The sequence below is a fragment of the Beta vulgaris genome, chromosome 4 (assembly GCF_026745355.1).
Source record: "Beta vulgaris subsp. vulgaris cultivar EL10 chromosome 4, EL10.2, whole genome shotgun sequence".
NCBI classification, from domain to species: domain Eukaryota; kingdom Viridiplantae; phylum Streptophyta; class Magnoliopsida; order Caryophyllales; family Amaranthaceae; genus Beta; species Beta vulgaris.
The window spans coordinates 35,294,672-35,303,562 of NC_079205.1; the positions used below are offsets into that span (position 1 = coordinate 35,294,672).

An 8,891-nucleotide genomic window follows, 5' to 3' on the forward strand; every position below is an offset into this window, starting at 1 on the left:
AAAATCAAAAAACTCACCCCATATCACCCTCATTTTGCACGCCTAACACAAGGGAAAAGGGGAGAGGGAAAGTTTGTTCTTCCTTCACATTTTTCTCACACAAAAATCAGTCCACATTTTTTGGTTTCAAGCTATTTTTGCACCGGTTTTCAAGCACGTGTTGAGATCGTTGCCTTTGTGTTCATAGGAGATGAAGGTGGTGATATTCCACAAGGCGTTTAGAGTACATTTGAAGCTTTCTACTACGTTTCTCCTCAAGAAAAAGGTAACTAGCGTTATTCTAGTTCGGTAGAGTATAGATTTTTGAACTTAGGTTGTTAGAATTACATTAGAGAACGTAGTATCATGCTAGGTGGAACTAAGAAGATTGTATGATCAAAGTTTCATGTGGATTCTATGGTTGTTGGTGTTATTTTCATGTTTTGGATTGCTACTATGATCTTATTGATAGGACTTGTCAATTAGCTGTTTTCTTTTTGGTTGTGTGGTTGACTTTATTTGATTGGTTCTCTTTGATTTTGCCTTGGATTGGAGGAGTTGTTGTTATTGGTGAAGTTTTGACTCATTTGAAGGTGTTTGGTGTTGTGTATTGGCGTGCGCTGAGTTGGAGTGGACGTAGGAGGCTAGTGCAAGTTTCGTGGGATTTTCGGTGGGCGTACGAGCGAAGCTCGCAGGCCACGGCAGTAGCTGCTCGCGACTCGCGATGGCTGGATGTCGCACCTTGCGACGAGGGGTCTGTCCCCTGGGTCGTGCTGTTGTGTTTTAGATTCCTTTTTGGTTTGCAGCTTATGTATCTTTGGTTGGTTGGTCTTAGGTATGTATACTGGGGTGTTTGATTAAACTTTGGTTAGTTTAAGTGTTATATTAAGGGTATGTGCCCAATTGTCTTGGGTAACTTTTGGTTATTTGCCTTGAATGGGTCGGTTGCTTGTGTTTGGCTATGTAGGCTCATGATGGAACCTTGATGGGTAAGACTGTTTTGATTTGCTCTTATAACTTGTTATATATAGATTGAAAGTTGGATTTGGATTAGTTGGTGTATACCTTGACGTGTATACTTGTACATTGTTTAATAGTGTGATTCTAGGAACGGTATGGTTCTAGAGGTCTCTATTAGGTGATCCTAAGAATGGTATGGTTCTAGGAACTTGAGTTGATTGTCCTAAGGGCGGCATGGTCCCAGGAATTTGTGTTTGATCATCCTAAGGGCGGTATGGTCCTAGGATTCGGTTACTTAACCTTGGGCGGTATGGTCCATTGGTTCACTACGGGTGGTATGATCCGTAGAATTCAGCTATTCGAAAAGGGCGGTATGGTTCCTCGAATATGCAGGCTATTCAAAAAGGGCGGTATGGTTCCTCGAATAAGCAACGTAGGCCTTGGGCGGCATGGTCCAATAAGTCTACTCACAGACGGCATGGTCTGTTGTGTTTGAGCTTGTTGACCGCATTTGTTGCATGGTTGACGGGGATTTGTTTTATTAGTGGGGTGTCTTATTTGTTATTATGATCGATTGTACCTCGTAGTGAGTACGGTATCTTGATATTGTATTCTCTGGTGTTGCTTCTAATTATTTATGTTCTTTATTTGTTTCTATTGAGTTGGGAGAATTGCTAGTTACTCCCCACTGATTATGGAAGTTGTTGAAATATTGTGCAGATGGTGATGCTGTTTAGAATTGTCACGGTTTGGACCGGGGTTGTGCGTTATGACCGTGTGAGCAAGGAAGTGGTGCTTGTTATAGTGGATGAGCACTTCGAAGCTTGAATTAGGACTAGTTACTTAGTCGGTTTTAAGTTGCTACCTCTTTGTTGGCATGTATTCTGAACTACGGTTTTAGTTGTCTTTTGGTTTGGATTTTCTCTATGATGGAGGGTTCTTTTGGAAACCATGTTATGTTTTGAGACTTGTTGGAATGAGGGTATGGGACCTCATTTTTCCTTTTTTTTTATATATATACGACTTTGGAGTTTGATTAATGTCTTTGAAGGCTTTACCTAATTATAGTTACATATTTTTACTCCTTAGAGTAGCATCTCCGTCTTATTAGTATTTCCGCTGCCATTATTTTTATCATTTCCTTTGCTTTAAATCTCTGCTCTCCTTTGGAATTGGACGGGATGTTACATATACTATTATACTTGACCCGTACACTTATGGAAATTGTAGGTATATTTTAGGCCGACCAAGTTTTTGGCGTCGTTGCGGGGGAGGCAATAGTCAATATCATATTAAAGAGAATTCTATATTAGTTTAGACCTATATTTTGTTTAATTTTTAATTTTATTATTTTTCGTATTTGGTTAAGTGAATTTAAACAAAGTAAGCAATAGTCGATTGCGTCCTTTCTTATGATTATCTGATTAGACTTTAATCTTTTTGTGACTATTTCGGCAGTATTTTGGCAGTATTAAACACTGGTTGTTAGTTGTTATTATTAGTTTTATGCCCTGTACTAATCGTATTTTGGTTCCCTTTGATCCAGAGATAGAAAGAACTGTTGGTGCATTCAAAAAACAGAAGAGGTTGGAAGACATATAGAAGTTGCTAGATCTGGACTTGGAGCACCTTCTTTCGGAAGAATTCCACAATAAACTGGTAGCAATGGGACACGATAACAACACCACAAAGTATCTGCGAGATTTTTCTATGCCTAATTCCAGTGGAACGCCTTCAAGTATATATAGTAAGACCCACTATCGCTGCTAATAATTTCGAACTTAGTCCTGCTTTGATACATATAATCCAGCAAGACCAATCTAGTGGACTAGATAATGAAGACCCTAATAAGCACATTACCGTCTTTCTTGAAAAATGTGACACTGTTAAATTAAATGGCGTAACTAATGATGCTATTACACTTAGTTTATTCCCTTTCTCACTTAAAGATAAAGAAAAAAAGTGGTTAAACTCTAATCCACCTAGTTCATTACCGACTTGGGACGCGTTATCACGTGCCTTTTTTAGAAAGTATTTTTCCCCCAGGTAAAACCGCTAAAATAAGAAATGACATAACTGGTTTTGCACAATATGATGAGGTCTTTATATGAGGTGTGGGAAAGGTTTAAGGATTTACTATGTTAATGTCCTCATCATGGTGTCCATGATTGATTGCTTGTTCAAACGTTTTATAATGGTATTAATGAATCAATTAGAATAACCATAGATGCAGCTGCTGGTGGGGCAATCATAGGTAAAACTACAGAGGAAGCAAACAAATTGCTAGAAGAAATGGCCTGTAATAATTATCACTGGTTTAATAATAGGAGTAAGCCTAAGAAAACTGCTGGTATATACGAGGTGGATGGCATTAATATGTTAAATGAAAAAGTAGACAATTTGGTTAATTGAACTAGTAAAATGAATAATAATGTTAATTGTGTCTCTACTAGTGTTGTGACATGTAATTTGTGTAATAATGAACATTTGACCAATGAATGAAGTAATGTGGAACAAGCTCAATTTGTTTCTAATTTTAATAGGCCACCTAATAATGATCCATACTCCAATACTTATAATCCTGGCTGGAGAAACCATCCTAATTTCTCTTGGAGGAATTAAGGACAACAAAATGCTCAGTCCTAGGAGTTTTTCTATTACTTGCACAATAGGAAACATTAATTTTTCAAAGGCTTTGTGTGATTTGGGTGCGAGTGTCTCCTTGTATTGTTTAAGCCCCAGTTATTGAGTTAAAACCTTTGCCTACACATTTGAAATATGCATTTTTAGGTGATAATAATACCATGCCTGTGATTGTTAGTGCTTCTTTAACTGGTTATTAGTTGGATAAATTGTTGCGTATTCTAAGAAAACGAAAAAAAGGCTATTGGATGGACTATATTAGATTTAAAAGGAATAAGCCCTTTTGTTTGTATGCATATAATTTTAATGGAAGATGATTTTAAACCTGTAGTTCAATACCAAAGAAGGCTAAACCCTAACATGCAAGAAGTAGTTAAAAAGGAAGTTTTGAAATGGTTAGATGTTGGAATAATTTATCCTATTTCTGATAGTCATTGGGTTAGTCAAGTGCAAGTTGTACCAAAAAAGGGTGGAATCACAATTGTGTCTAATGATAATAATGAATTAATCCCACTAGAACAGTTGCTGGTTTGAGAGTCTGTATCGACTATAGGAAGCTTAATAGTGCAACTCGTAAAGACAATTTTCCTTTACGTTTCTTGGACCAAATGTTGGAGAGGGTTGCAGTTCATGAATATTATTGTTTTCTTGACAGGTACTCATCTGGTTTTAATAAAATTCCTATTGCTCCTGAGGATCAGGAGAAAACTACATTTACTTGCCCTTATGATACTTATCCCTTTCGCAAAATGCCTTTTTGTTTTTGCAGCGCACCTGCCACCTTTCAACGTTGTATGATGTCTATATTTTCAGATCTTATTGAAAAGATTATGGAAGTATTTATGGATGATTTTTTTGTTTTTGGATCATCTTTTGATAATTGGTTAACCACTCTTTCTCTTGTTTTGCAACATTCACTACTACAAAAAGGCCTAGGAAATCGGTTAAAAATGGCCTAGGAAACCGGACTATAGCACATCTCCATCTCACAGGTGTCCTAGGTTAAAAGACTGATTATTATAATGCCTGATTTCTTTGTTTATTTAGGAGACCAGTTAACAGGTAAAATCAGTCTCTTAGATAACTGTATATATAATATGTAAAGAGGTTAGAAGACAATTTAACATTAAAACTCAGTATCCTTACCTTACCCTTTGAAACCATTTATTGACTACAACCGGTTTCTTAGGTTTATAATACCTTTTTTTAAGTAAAATGTTACAATATACACACATTATCATGTATTTGCGGCTCCTTGTATATACGCTTTTTTTTTAATAAAACAATTAATTTTTTTAAATTTTTTTGACAGATTTTTATAACAATTTATAAATAGCCACAATAATATTATTAAATATAAATTCTTTCTTGCTTTATTCATCATGTCAAAAATATATTTGCTTCATTTAATTTATATACAAAACCAATTTTATACAAAGCATCAATTTCTTCTAATAATGTCTTAAAAATAAAGTTTCTATAATCTAATGCTAGCTACTAAAACAAAAATTCTAAAATAATTAAATAATATGTACAATTTAAACTTGACCGTCGTCTTCAATCTCCATCGTCTTGTGCTGGATTGTTTAACTAATTCACCCACATATCTCTTAGCTCGTCAATCATCTCTTGGGAATAGGTGCTAGGAATCCCTGGAAAGTACTACAAAATAATTTCAGATAATTATAATTAGAATTAGTATAAATATGTATATTATAAGTTTCAAGAGAAAATTAGATAATGATTTAGCTCCTATTTCATAATGATTTAGCTCCTATTTCATAACATATATAGGCTAGCTCCTAAATCATATCATGTAAGGGTAGCTCCTAACTCATGATGGAAGGTAATCTAACAGTTCTACCTCACTTCTGATGTGCTTCAAACACATTATGGATCACCAATTCAATAAAGACAAAAAAAGGAAAATGCCTTTAATGTCAATAATCATATCACAAATCCAACGTCTTAAATAATCTCATTGTTTCGAAAACCAACACATACAGAGATAACAAGGTAAGAGCATGAATGACTCAAGTGACATGCGGGTCATATGTACATGAAAGATAAATAACATCAATTACGTGTGCACAAACTTTATAAAACAAACTTTTAATTGTGTGTTTTTTTAAATGCAATTGTAAATGAAGTATGAGCAACAATAACATTCTTCTCGTTCCTCACAAATATTTTTCAATCCCAAAAAATTATTAGATATTGATGAGTGACGAAGTTACCTTATCAGGAATTAATTGTTGTCCACTTGTGATATTTTCAATCATGTAACGACAAACATAATAGCCACAATCCTTGGAGCCCAGAGCTTGACGAGGACACTGTCATGAAAAAGTTTAGATAAATCAACAACTGACATAACTATTTCAATTCAAATGTGTCATTACATGTACTATATTTTTAGATATATTATTACACAAACCTGTATTTTGTCCCACCAACACGACATATGTCATATGGCAACAAGTCTGACTTCACTTTTGAGTCCCCTGCATGACTAGTTTAGTTAGCTAGAGTATGAAATGTCCACAATAGATGTAAAAGGGTGGGTTCAACCAGTTATACAATGCTTATAAACAAGACTCCCTTCTTGAAAACTACTGTATAGTGATGGGCAGCTGCCTGGTTTAGACAACTAAATAGGGGAAGGAAGTGAAACAAAAAGGTTCACATTGTCCATAGAAATGCGAGCTTGGAATCTCGATACTTCGGACCATGTTCCATATAGATGATCAATAGATAATAGATAGAGAGGAATATTTCCGAATGCAAGGGGAAAGGATGTGAAAATCTGGAGCTCTAAAACCCAGCAAACGGCATAATGCATAACAACTTTTGAGAGCAAAATATCCCTTGCTAAACAATAAGCCACTCGCCCACAACAAAATCTTGTTGGATAGCATCCGAAGGGGTAAAAAAATGATTAATCTACATAGAAACATATGGCTTCGATGTATTAAGATTAGAAAGACTATATGTGGCAAGTTCGCTTTGAAATGACAAAGTAAAGCTATGTTCATCATTAGTTGCAGCCATCACCATTACCATCAGAATTCATGTTTAGCAAAAGATCTTATCGGTGGCATCTAGATAGATTTCTAGGACAACTCCACCAAGTCCGAAGTAATATTGCCTTTAATTCTTTGCAACCCTCATTTATGGTCTTCGTAAGCCTAGCCCATACACACTTGATGCCGACAATAACAAATACACTACTACTTTCAGCAAAGTATCACTCAACTCATGTCTAGAATATGTTAAACAACTTTCTCTAGTCAAAACTTCAATACATATATTGTTGAATTATAAATAATAGAGCTTCAACATCATATCTTTTGATAAGAATACTCCTAATAATAAGGTCGAACAACTACAAGAAGCCAATACATCGCTGAAACTGATTCCTATTTTCTTTTTCTGTGAGCAGGTCTACAGCCTAATCATGGATGAAACTCCGGTTAATCTCGGCATTTCACAAGAACTAATCTTAACTCTTTATGATTTTTCCCTATTTTTGCATTACAGGGGCCGTGGGCCAGGGATGATGCTAAAGGGAGTGAATTTAACCTAAGCAAACAACAGATGAATAAAAAGTCAGCCATTATCATAACATGTGCATTTAAGTTTAATATATAGGCCATGTTTATCAATATGTCAAACTGCAAAAAATTTGAAGGGCACTTACTCTTTAAGTTTCTAGTTTTTCGTTCTTAGCAGCTACATCCATTTCACAGTTTAAACTCACATATGCACACAACTTCCTCTGTTAACCTACATCCATTTCTAAACAATAATATCAAACTTCAATACAAAAGGTCCCCCTTCACTTCGATAGGGATACCGAAGATGTCAGGCCCATTTTCCACAACCAAATGTAGCAACTGAAAGACATGATTAATGCAGTATTAGCACAAGAAAATTTCATGCTTAGGAAATTGATGCTATATCTATTTATCTGTCACGGTCAAGTCCAGAATAGATTTTTACTCATGCAGCACAAGTCAAAGCAAAAATTACTCCTTTGGAGACCGCAATAACTCCACTTTTAGAAATCATACAACTTTCGGACAAGACTAGGATTTTTTAAAGAGACATAGTAATTTCCGACTAGATGCCATACAAGTTCCTACCAAAGGTGAAGGAAATGTAACTTAGACCAGCTCATGAGAGGAATAATGAACGAGTGACAACACAATTGAAGCTTCTCCGTCCCCTTCATCCTCTTGCCAGTTTTCTTCTCTATCAAACTACTCTTTCGTTAATTTTAAGTGTATATGATGATAGTCGTTTGTTCCACTGGGTAGCATAACCAAGTTCTAACTTTTGTCATTGAAACAACCAAATAATTGATATGTTGCGCTAATTATTCATAGCAAATGTGGAAAAGTAAAATCTATAAGAATATATTAATTATACTACTAGGATATTGCAAACCTGTTTCCGCTCCACATTATGAAGTGCTCGAGAAGTTGGTAATACTGAATGCAACCTTCCCCACTAAGAATAAGGTTTTTGACACTAAGGCAGTTCTCTCGCAAAGACATTAATCCTACCAAGAATACACAAGTAAGATATGTAGGAAGAATACTTAAATATGATATATCTGTTCTTTCGCCATACAACAACAACAACTAAGCCTTATTCCCAAGGTGATTTGGGGTCGGCTAACATGAATCGTCAACTGGAATCGTGACCAGAGGAGATGGCATCGTCAAGAGTGATAAAATTTTTTTTTTTAAAAAAATAAGGTTTACACCAAAAAGTGTTTAGAAGAGGTTTTCAGCAAAAGGTTTTAATACCGCCACAATTGAGAAAAACAAATAAATGCAGTAATCAAACCCCTTCCTCCACATAGATACTGCCCCTCCACCCAGTTCTATCCAACGTCATGCTCTCCTCAATCCCAAGCAACCTCATATCACTTTCAATTACCCTCAGCCAAGTCATCTTAGGTCTTCCCCTGCCTTTTACAATTTGATTACTCCTCCACTCTTCAATTCTTCTCACCGGTGCATCTCCTGATCTCCTTTTCACATGACCAAACCATCTTAACCGATTCTCCCTCATTTTTCCTTCAATGTATGCAACTCCAACTTTTTCCCGGATCACTTCATTTCTTAATCGATCCTTCCTTGTGTGGCCACACATCCACCGCAACATACGCATCTCCGCCACGAACATCTTATGAACGTGGCATTGTTTCACCGCCCAACATTCTGTGCCATATAACAAAGCAGGCCTAATTGCAGTGCGGTAGAACTTTCCCTTCAATCTTTGGGGAATGCCGGAATCAC

At 35.9% G+C, this 8,891-nt stretch overlaps 1 non-coding gene across 1 annotated transcript; it reads right to left on the reverse strand.

Annotated features, from left to right (window-relative positions):
- Positions 1-2,996: 2,996 nt before the first annotated feature.
- LOC125497251 (small nucleolar RNA R71) lies at positions 2,997-3,101 on the reverse strand. Its single transcript, XR_007273880.1, has one exon. It is a non-coding gene; the product is annotated as a small nucleolar RNA R71 (small nucleolar RNA).
- Positions 3,102-8,891: the final 5,790 nt, after the last annotated feature.